Here is a 12,153-nt window from a genome sequence, read left to right on the forward strand (position 1 = left end):
TCTTTAGCGGTTAATAAGCAGCCAAAACCATGCAGTAATTCTCATAGTCTAGTTTTAATTTAGATACCGCCTAGGCTGAGGCTGCTGCACAGACTTAAGAGAAGAAATACCACAGAAGTACTTGAAATAATATAAAGTACCTAACCCTTTGTAGTATCATCTAGGTTGGAAAGGACCTTCAAGATCATCTAGGCCAGCCATCGACCTAACTCTGACAAAAACCGTCACTAAACCATGTCCACCAGCACCGTGTCAACCTGTCTTTTGAACACCTCCAGGGATGGTGCCTCAACCCCTTCGCTGGGCAGCCCATTCCAATGTGCAATAACCCTTTCTGTGTAAACATTTTTCCTGATAGCCAACCTGAACCTCCCTTGGCACAACTTGAGGCTGTTTTCTCTAGTCCTGTTGCCTGTGACTTGAGAAAAGAGACCGACCCCCACCTCTCTACACCCTCCTTTCAGGGAGTTGGAGAGAGCGATAAGGTCTCCCCTCAGCCTTCTCTTCTCCAGGCTGAATAACCCCAGCTCCCTCAGCCTCTCCTCACAAGACTTGTGCTCCAGACCCCTCACCAGCTCCGTTGCCCTTCTCTGGACGTGCTGTGAAGTGTGAGGTCTGAGGTCCTATCATGACCTTCTTGTTACGGCTGTATTTGTTTTGTAGTCTTCCTGGTCTGAATTTGTTAAATTGAGTTCTTGACTTCGATGAAGCACTGCAGAAAGGACTTTGAAGGCCCACTGACAAGGAGACAGAGGGCTGGAGTCTGCTCCCATAAAATCACAATAAAATCCTCGTTGACTTCAATAAGTGCAGGGTGCTGGTTGCAGTGACCCTTCTTCAGTGGGTTTGAAAGGCATTTCTTTTTGAGGAAGACAGACTCTATCCTGGTTTTCCATCAAACTGAGGTCAGTCAGATCCAGTGGAGGCTAGAAGGTCTGACACTGAGAACATCTAAATTTTCTGTAGGCTGATCACATTTTTCAAGTGCAAATGTTGCGGCACTTTGAAAGTGAATTGCATATAAGCAATTTAAATAAATTAAGATCTGTAGCTTATTGGTATCCCAGTATTTTTTAATGTAATTAGTGGCATATCAAATGGATTGCTCCTCTAAGACAGGTGAATTATCAGAGAGATGGCTGTTATCTACTACAAATACATTTTTTGGAACATGCCAGGTTTTCTGAAGGTCAGCCGTGCTGTGATGTGAGTGACTGTTGCAAATATTAGAGATTTCTATCCTGTACTGTTACTGTTCTTATTATATGTATTGTCTGAATACTCAACCTTTGACTCATAGTTCTGACAAAAAGTATTGCGTGTCCCCTCCACTGATACAGCAACTGTTGAAGGTGGGAAACCAGAGAAGGGATTTTTTTTTTCCTTCATTGAAACTATGGGGTGAAACGACTGTTGGAGAGGTTAAGTCCCAGTTTGAGCTGCAAGTCAAGTGAAACAAGGAAAAAATTTGCTTTGATGTGTCAGATTTAAGAATGTTGCTGTAATGAAGGATAATTATGATGACGGAAATTAAGGACAGAATTATGATAATTGAAAACTCTGTTGTGGCAGATATTAAAAGACCCTGGAGTTCTGGGGCTGTTAAACATTACCATTAAAATCCTGGTAATTAGAAATACTTGACAAAGGATGGGTGAACATTTAGTAGAACAAAACCTTAACTATTACTTTCTGATAATCCTGTTAAATTGCACACTGTATTACATGTTGAAGTCTGTGACTGAGACTGCTTGGTGTCATAGTTGGTTTCCAGGATCTAAACCTTCCACCTTATTGCTTTAGAAATAGATATAGCTAAAAAAAAAAGCAACCAAAAAACCCAAACCAGATAAGAAAATACTAGAAGACATTTTGCCCAACCAAAAAACCCAAAACAGATAAGAAAATACTAGAAGACATTTTGCACTTCAGCCCACTGCTCTAATCAAGCACTGACCAGGTATTTAAAGGTCTAATTCTCATGAAAATTAGCTTGTGACCCTGTTCTTTGCACTGTAGTGAAATTTTCCCATTGCTATATAGCTGTCTAAAGTTCATTTCAGGCTGAGCTTGTGGCTGTGTGGTATGCACTAATTCCACTTTCTTTAGTGAATTTTTTGGGCTGTTTTTCTCTCAGGAATGCAACTGCTTATGTCTTCTGCTTTGAGAGATCTCCTTAGTTTCTTTTTCCTTGAGTTACATGAGAAGCTGCTTTCTGATCATCCATGTAGAAATCAAGTGGAACAGAAGGTCATCCAAAAGACCAGGGACATGTACGATCCAAAGGCTATTTTCATACTGGGGTACAACAGGGTAAGACTTGTTTCGTTTATGAATTATTTTAGACAATTTGAAAATGAAGTGATTTGGGTCCCGGAACACAAAGAAGAAAGAAAAAAAGCTAGAATATTCCTATTAGAGCCAATTTAACGGAATTTACCACTTAACCAGCAAGTAGCTCCCATCATTTTAGGGGCAGTATGGGGTCCGACCCTGTAAACACACAATCCTGGCAGCCCCGGTGAAGAAGTCATTGTGTCCATAGCAACACGCTGTAGCGTGAAGTATTTCTGCACCTCCTCAGCTCCCGTCCTGGCACTGCTGGGGACACAGACCAGCTGTGCATGACTGATCCTGTTTATGTCACCACTATTTTAACTCCACATTACAAACCTTGTTTCCCCTGCAAAGAGCATCTGCTCTCTGAGTGACATGTTTTTAATGTGCTGATTTATCATTGTCAGATACAGGATTTTTATTGCTGAAATTTGAATATTGTATTTAAGGCACTTTTGTGATTACAGATGTTTTACATATAAATTGCCTTATATTACAAAAAATATATTCTGTACTTCTCAAGCAGCCTCATTCTCATGTGTTTTACATTTTTATACCTTACTCTGCATGGCTAAGTGGATGTGGACGGCTGGCTGCTGGGGAAAACTGCAACCCGGGCTACAGCACCGCATTAGCAACTGGCACCTTGACCATGCGTGGGCTGCGGTGCTCGTGGAAACGTGCTGGAAACACAAGCTGGGGTCCTGCCCACAGATTTCAGCTGTATCTGCACTGTGGGTGCCCCAAAACCCTGAGATTTGGGGCCAGAAATGCCAGAGGCTGCAAGTACACTGCCATCTCCATGCAACCTGGCTCAGAGGTAACTAAGGCATCCTCAGGTAAAGCGCACTGATGACTTGGAGGCATCTCGGTGGTGTTTCCTGGGAAGGGGCAGGGACCAGGAATAAAGGCTTTGTGGGACCTCTGTGGGGTGGAGCACTCCTGCGTGGAAGATGTCAGACCATAAAGGGTGACAAGAGGAGGCTGACTCCTTCCTTTGGCACTGCTTGGGGGAAACAGCACAGTGATGGAGAGGTTTGCAGCCACACGGTGACAGCCACAGTCTCTTGGAGAGATCAGCTGCTGTTTGCAGTCTGTGACATGAACCTCGGCTGTGCAGTAGGTCTCTGTGTTGCCCAGAAGAAGGGTGCAGCAGTGGCACAAGATGCCTGGCTGGAGGATGGTCAGATTGTCCCTGCCTCTCACCCGCACCCAGAGGTGGGTTTGCCCAGGTTGGTGGAAGCTACAGATGTGAAAAGTCCAGCAGCTCAATTCATGATCAAAGAGTGGAAAAAGTCATATTATCAAAAATATTTTGACATAGATATATTCCTATGTTGAATTCTACTTTACTGCAGGTCATAGAATCATAGAATCATTATGGCTAGAAGAGATCTTTAAGATCATCAAGTCCAACCATTAACGCAGCATTGCCAAGTTACCACTAAACCATGTCCCTCAGCACTGTATCTACACATCTTTTAAGGTCATTAAAGACACTCATGTCAAAAGTTGCTTGGACTCCTAAGTCTTGTTAAAGGTTTTGCCGTATCCAAGAAACAGGTTTAGTCCTAAAATTTTCTAATTATTATATGATATTTATAATCAGTTGTTGCTTTCTTGGCATTCTAATGTGGAAACACAGACCTAAAGAACTGTTACAGATTTCCAATCTTGCTGGCTTCAGAAAAATTACTTGCATTGTGTTTGAGTTCATATAAACTATTAATGAAGATACACCCAGCTAACTAAGTACATGGAGCAACTCAAAAAATATGCGCTGAAACATGTCATACCTCAAATATAACCTAGTATCCAGATACTGTGCCAGACCATAATTGATTAAATAACATCAATTCAGCAAGCAAATATCTCAAACTGCATTTGGATGATCTTTTCCAGCTGGTGACTGACCGTGTCATGAATCAATGGCTATAATAGTTGTTCAGTTGAGAAAAAGATTAGGTACAACTTCATTTAGCTCTTGTAAAGAGAAACTAAACCCTAGAAATGCTATTTCCCCCTCTATCTCCCATCCAAAAGGGGGAAGCACCATCAAATCTGTGATGGGGTTTACTGCTCCTTTGTGGGATCTTACTCCACGACAGCCAAACAGCCAGGAGCTGAGCTGCTGCCTTTCTAGATGTGGCCAGTAGCTTGGGAGTGAAAAGCACACAATACAGCCTGCAGAAAAGAGACCAAGAGAGACAGCAAATCTAATGAAGTGTCTGCTCAGGAGGGGACAGGAACAGAGAAGAGGAAAAATGTTACAAGAACTGAAAAAGAAAGGAACAGGGTATTGCTGGTAAAGAGCATGAGTAATTAGGTTATCCCACACAAGCTGTGGAGAAGACTGGAAATCCCAGAAGGAGGTAATTATACTACCACACCAAGACTGGCGCGCATCTTGTAGCAGACTGAAATTTCTGGAAAAGACATCCTTCGCAGAAATATTTCTTCCTGCTTCTGAGTAGAGGCCCTTCCTCCTGTCACCAGCGTTTCTGTCAAGCCAATAGTAAAAATGTTTAATTTAATGCATTATCTATCAATCGCATTCATTTCTACAAGAAGGGCACATCGGGATGCTGCAGGAAGTAACCTGTTAAGTGCAATTCTAGGTGCTGCGAAATCCTAAAGGAACTTTTCCTCTAGTTGTTCCGTGCAGCCTGGCTGCTTCCCAGGGAGCAGGGAGGAAGGTAGTTGAAATAACACCACCATCTACTGGGCAGCCGGTTAATACAGGGAGCACAGAGATTGTACCGAGACGAAAGCCTGTGTGACTCCCAGCCACAGCTTCTCTGGTACATACCAGAACCCTCTTGGTAAGCCCTCATCACGTAATTCTTCATTATTTTTATTAGTAATGTTGACTGATGCTTTTCTAGGCTGCTTTCTCTGTAAGACATAGCTGAAGAGATACATAATAAAAAATGACTGCCTTGCATGGATGTACATGAGTAGGGAAATGGGGAACATTTTTCACAGCGTTCCTGTGCAGGGAGCAGCACCAGTACAGCAGCTGTGCCCCGTAAAAGATATATTAATTTGATTCCCATCAGGATGGATATGATTTGCTCTTACAGATCCGTTGCTAGGTCGCATGCAGTTGCACACATCAAGCCTGCAAAGCAGAAAACCTCGAAATAGCACCGTGGGCTGACAAGTTGAGATGCGTGCCATGGCCAGATGTGGGAAACAGCATGTGACAAAGACCGAGACAGTATTCTTGCAGGAAGTATAAATGCTGTAGGATTTCTTGCTGTTGGGTGGATTAGAGTTCCCGTAGCCTCTTTCCACGCTCATTTCTGATGCAAATAATTCCCAGTGACGATGTGGGGTGTCTGTGACACGTAGGTGGTGTTCTGCAAAAACAAGCTGAAGAGCCACAAGCCTATCAACTCAGCTAACGTGGTTAAGGCACATAAATTTCTTTAGCCTAAGGCACAAACAAGAGTGACGTGGCTGGTATCGCATGGAAGATTTTTGCCAACTCTCACCTGCCCAAATGACCAGAGGTTTGCTGACAATTGGATCAGTAGAGAGTCGCATTCACAGGAGTCAGAAACAAGGCTAAAACGTGTTCATTAATGTGGGGAGACAATCTGTTACTGTTCCTTAAATTAAGATGAGTAACAGCCCTGACATGAAAGACAGCGAAATGTCCTCCTTTTGCAGAGGAAGAACTGCTGGAGCTATGGAAGGTCCCCCCCCAGACTCCATCAATCCTCTGAGTTTTTAAAAAGTTATAAAAGCTCTTCACGCCTCTAGCTATTTCAGGCCCCCATGGGGTAAAAGAAAAGAAAAAAAAAAAAAAAAAGAAGTCATTAAACCTCCTTGTGCTCCTGGTAAGGTGTTACTGAAAATTAAAATTGCTTTGCCTTTTGGGAAGAAACATCCTAAGGAGATGCAGTCTGCTACCTGAGCTGTGAAGATTTGCCTGGAGGCAGGACAGTGCCCTGCACAAGGAGATGCTGCTGGGTGGGGATCCTGAGGCCGGATAAAGAATTTGGGCATTTTTTTATGGGATACATGGAGATTGGGAATCATTAAGGCAAGGCTGAGGATAGGTACAAGCTCAGGCCAGGGCCTGTAGTGATAAGGGGATCAGTGCAGCTGCAGCATCCCTCCCTGCTGGCATCTTCCCAGGGCTTTCTCCCTTAAAGATGGGTGCAACCACAGCTGAAAAGACTCACTGGGGATATTTAAGGTGGCTTTTTTTTTTTTTTTCTAGGTCGCTGTTAGATTAGATTGTTTAATATTAATGTATATTTTTACAGCTGAATGGTGGTAAATCCCTAGCCTCAGAAACCTACTTCCCTTCTCAGAAAAAGAATAATCCTTCCTTCTAATATGTTTATTCACTTATATTTACATATAAATGAAAATTAATAGCATCAGATATCCAAAGTGCATTTTCTCTGTCAGCAGCAGAAGCAACAGTAGATCCTGTGCATTTATTATGATTAAATATTATCGGTGTCTGTCACACATGAATGAAGCCATACCAGGGGCTGATTGTCTATCTTACACAGAAAGAACTTGGAAGACAATTTTTTATGCATTTTTTTAAACCTGTTACCTATCCCCAAGCTATCCACTGGTTCTTGCCAAAGTATCTCTATTGTCCCTGAGATGTATCTGCCTCAACACAGTTTTTAATACTATGCAGACAAGGTACCCAGGGAGCTTGCAGGAAATTTATAAGTTCAGCAGAACTATGTAGGAATTCTTTTCAACAGGACAACTGAAAGCAATCACACTACTTAATATCATAATGCCAGAAGAGAGATTATTGTAATATTGCCAAAATATTTATCAAACAGTGTAAGGAGAGAATATTTTCAGTTCAGTTGTGAAATGACCGCATCTGAACACCTGGATCCTGTAATTATTTTTCACCTGCGTTACCTTCAAGCTGTGATGACTCTGCATACTCTCTATGTCTAAGCTAAGGAAGGGTATTGCTTCTCCTGGTGATACTGGTTCAAAGAACATCACATGGAGGAAAGAGACATGTTTTAATGCGGTATTACAATTGGATCATCTGAAATAGTTCTGTGTGCTTTGCAATTGCTTTCTTGCAAATACCAAGTGTCAGACCTTTTTTTGCATATTTTCCTTCAACATTTTTTTTTTATTTGAAGTATACTGCTTATTTTGAAGTGTCAATTTAACTCTGCCATTCTATGTATATCATCAAGGCAAATTGCTTTAGTGAGCTTACGAAAATATTCTTTACTGGGAACACACATACTAATAAAGTTATTGGTGCAATAAATTATTTTCTTTTGTATGGAGATCAAGTAATTCAGTGCTTACTTCAGAAAAGACAATACAACTTATATTGTGAGTCCATTAGCAGCAACAACAAATCTTTTCTGGCTCTAGAGGAAGAATTAATTATTTACGTGTTTCTCATTAACTTTTTACCTACTGTTAACAGTAGGTTTTTAAAAGAATTCCTTTCTATCTGTGATCAAAGTTTTCAACAAGCCCATTCACAAGCCGTGCATTTAGCCATTTTTAATTATTTGCAGTCTATCACAAAATGACATTTGCAATTTGTAAGCATTCCTGAAACACTGCGGGTATTCCAGAGATTCCTGACAACTCTTTTTGAGCGGCCAACGCTTTTACTCTGCCCTTGATGTGCTGTTGGATCTTGTGCTAATGTATCAGATACCATGTATATCTTGTCTTCACCTTACAAAATAATAGCAAATCTCACAAAAGACTTAAAGCTGTCTGTACACTCATCCGTGGAGTTGATGATCATGCATTTCTCTGGGGTTGTGTCTCTGCTTTAGCGCACCCTGGTAACACTGTTAGTGGGATTTAGGGCAACAGAACATGGATCCGTACGGCTGTTTTAGGACAAAATCCCAAGTTTCTTCCAGTTATACCAGGACTTGGTTTTGCCAAGACAGCCTCAGAGAAACCTGTGATAAAATGGTCTTCATATTTAACCTGAGAATCTTATAGAATCAGGAAAATCCTCAATAATTAAAAAAAAAATAGGCTAATTTGGCTAATTTTTTGTACCAATTTGGCTCAATCAGATATTAAAACCTAGAGAAAGCCATAACATACCCAAAGATATTTGGATATTTATGAATGGAATGTCTCTGTGACCCTGTGAAACTGAGTTATTTACTAATCAATTCACCTACAGGCAATTTAAATGACTTTTCAAAAAGTTAGAGAAGAGTAGTATAATAAGAATTAGATTCTTAGATTTATGGAGTCATGCTACAAAATGGACCGTTCCTTCCAAAAATGGCTGTTGAGTTTGCTTTACATCACTGGTGTGCTTTTTTCCCCATTTGTTTACCCCCAGCACTTAGTGTGTTGCTTTCCAGGGCCAGGATCTTTACTAGGCAGGGGAATAATGTGTTTTTTATCCAAAGGCTGAAAATATGGCTAATGCAATGGTTCCTGCACCATGAAACAACTGATTTCTGTTACGTGACCCTCTCCAAACTTGAGAGACCTATTTGCAATGCAACAAGCCAGACTGTTGTTCCTCTTGTCGAGCACTGCCCAGCACCAGCTGTATCTGGGGAAAGTTCAACAAACTTGATAATGAGCACTCGGGGAATAACAGAAGTTTCTTCTTCAGCTGAACAGTAGTTGGCTTAAGTCTTAAATATTTTATGCCCGTTATAGACTCAAAAATGCTGCGAAAGGGCTTTGTAAGCTCTTGGTTTTCATATAGGTATTTAGCCTGTATTTAAATGTATATAGTAAATTTAATGTTGTGTAATGCTATTGAATTTCACAGATTTAAGATTTATTGCCAAAGGAAATTGCACTGAAACAATTTATTGGAAACAAAACAAAACCTGTGACTCGATGATGGATGACTTTGTTCTCTAGTCTTAGACCAATTATTTAACAAAGCATTTGGTACATTTGACTTTAGGCCAAGCAACGATGTAAGTTGACATATTCTAGAATAATTAAAAAAATGGGCAATTTGTAGTACATTAGAGAGCCTACAAAAGAGCAAAACGCATTTAGATAGAGTTATAAAATCAACTGCCTTGATAACTTAGCCAGTGGTATTTAGTCATAATTTAGCCATTGATATTTGGGTAGTTCTACTAAGTGTATCACAAAATGCTGTAACAAAATGAATCATAAGCTCCGTGTCCCTTAATGGTACTTATTGAGTTAACTCTTCAGTGAGATGCCATTACCTGCAGTGATTACAGGTTCACAGCATGGGAGTCAAAAGCAAATTTGGCAGGTGCCAACGCCTGCTTCTTTTTTTATAGCTGAGGAGGAAAAGTGTCCTGTAACATAGTCTGCTTCAACTTGGACCAAAGTTTTTCAAAGCTCTGTGCATGCTGGGGAAAAAAGGCTTTCCTTCCTCCTGTGCAATTTTCTGAGAGCTTATTCAGTTTCGGACAATCTGCCCTTTGGGTAGGCAAAGGGTTTGGCCCAAATTTTCGAAAAGTCTTTTGAATGCTGAAAAATGATCTGCGGACCATTATTTTAGGCTAATAAATAATATTACAGTAATGATATGTGCTAACAGGAAACAGCTAGAGGAGTGCTTTATTGTGGAAAATGTACACAGAGAAAGTCTGTCTTATTTTCATACTTCTGAAAAAGTGCTTTGTGCTACTTTAGCACAAAGCTGAACTCAAAGAGAAGGACCCTAGGCAGCCCCATCAGACCACTCAGCCGGAGGATGACGAGGAGAATCAATCAGGATGAAACAACAACAAACATCACCTTTTCTACACAGCTATTAGAGAAATAGCTGCTTTAATGGGCTTTCAACCATTAAAAGGTAGAATTAGAGGCTGAATTAGAGTATTCAACTAATAGGCAGTCAACTGTGTAAAACCTATCACGTGATACTGAAGCTCTAAAATCCAAACAAGTAGATGTGATTAAAGTCCCTAATAAAGCAAAAATGCTTTTCTTGGTTTTATATAAATAGATACCACAATGCTTGTATGAGATTTGCTGTGATAGATTACTAATTTCAAGTACCTGCATTACATCGGTTTGAATCAAGATAAAAAGTAAAACTGGAAAAGGAAATATTTTCTCTGCTGCATTTGTATTGTTTTCATGAACCTTCAGAAGCAGTGACTGCAGAATTGTTGGGTCTTTAATAGCAAATCTCATGTTGCCAGTAAAACTGAGAGGATGAAAAAGCAACTGTAGAAGGGAACAATGGCAATAAGAAACTGTGGGCAAGATCTGAATTTTATGAATATTAGAATCCAAGGACTGTTGTACTCAAGGTGAAATGTCCCTTTAAAAAGTGGCTAAGAACAGCTGATCCAAACGGGAGTCATAAAATTGCTCGTGCTTGTTGAAATGGATGACGACAGAAAAGTTGCTCCAAAAGGAAGGAAGCATTCAAAAAATGGCCTGAGAGAGGTGTGTATAGTGTAAGACAGCAACACATTTATTTAAGAGCATCCTATTATCTAGTAGCCAGAAAGCCAAACAGGTTTGTAAAGTAGAGTTATGATTCCAATTTATGTGATATTTGGAATGAATGCTTACCTTAGCAAAAAAAACCCCGCACAGAATAAAACTTATTCTACAACCATAATTCCTTCTAAAATGTCACTGGTCTATAACAATAAATATTATTCTATTAATTTCATATTACTAGGTTTTCAAAGGCAGGTGAATAAGATGAGATGTCGTCACAAGAGATGAATTTATGAGAAAACTTTTCTTTATAAGAGCTGAAATACTGTGTTTGGAGTGCTTCCATTTATATTTAACAACTGCTTTCTGTCCAAACAATTTTCTTCAGAAAAATTCAGTAATGAATTGATTTTTACTGTCTCAAAAGATGAAAACCTGGAATTTGCAAAACGTTTGGTTGAGAATACTGAACAGAGGAAGCCTTGTGGAAAATAAATTATTTAGTTGGCTATAAATTGGCCCTTAGGTCTTGCGAGGTCTTTCTGAGCCCTGTTGGAAACTTGATTTTCCCATGCGGTGATGGGTGTAAATCAGATTAACTCCACTGAGAGTAATGGAGTAAATATATCTGAGAGAATCCAACCCTGTATTTCCAACATTTGTCTAATTTCAGTTATTTTCAAGAGGGGCTAAAGTGGGTGGCCACTTAGAAATTTATGACAATAGTAGCAGTGAAAAAGCTGAGATTTTGAAAAAATAGTTTCTGTAGGAAGTACACTGTTTATGACCTGTATTTCAGCAGTTCCCATTCCACCTTCCAAGGCGCCATTAACCACCAACACATGATATTCCCTGCATACATTTTCTAATATGAAAAGTTGTTAATTCTTGCTTAAAACAGAAAAGAGAAGCTCATGAGTTGTACCACTGCCCTATCGTTCTTGAAATTGGTGTATTCTGTAAAATCCCTAGAGAAAGAAGTTTTAGGAAAAAAAGCAAAAGAGAAAAGCAGGGAGCAGCAAGTCCCTGTGGATGATAGTTGAGGTGCCATGGCTGATTTATAGGTCTGCAGAATATTTGCAATGCCCGCATTACACTTGTTCTGGGGATAAAGAGAGGATTTAATTCACTGGTACTATCAATCTGTTACCTTTCAAGGCAAGAAATTCACTAAATTCAGTAAAAAAAAGCAATTCAGCTTCATGGAGTTGTTGTTGTAATATATCATTTATCATTTACTGTATGTAAGTACCAATATCACAAACATTTAAAATCATCAACAGAACTATAAAGAGATGAAAGAAAAATCTTTCAGAATAAATCTTTGTCTTTTCCGAAGCAACCTGCTCTGTGATAAGGTTATAGAGTGAAACATATGTTACTGGGAGTTACTCAGGTTATAGAGTGAAACATATG

This window comes from Calidris pugnax, unplaced genomic scaffold, assembly GCF_001431845.1.
Source record: "Calidris pugnax isolate Ruff unplaced genomic scaffold, ASM143184v1 scaffold60, whole genome shotgun sequence".
NCBI classification, from domain to species: Eukaryota; Metazoa; Chordata; class Aves; order Charadriiformes; family Scolopacidae; genus Calidris; species Calidris pugnax.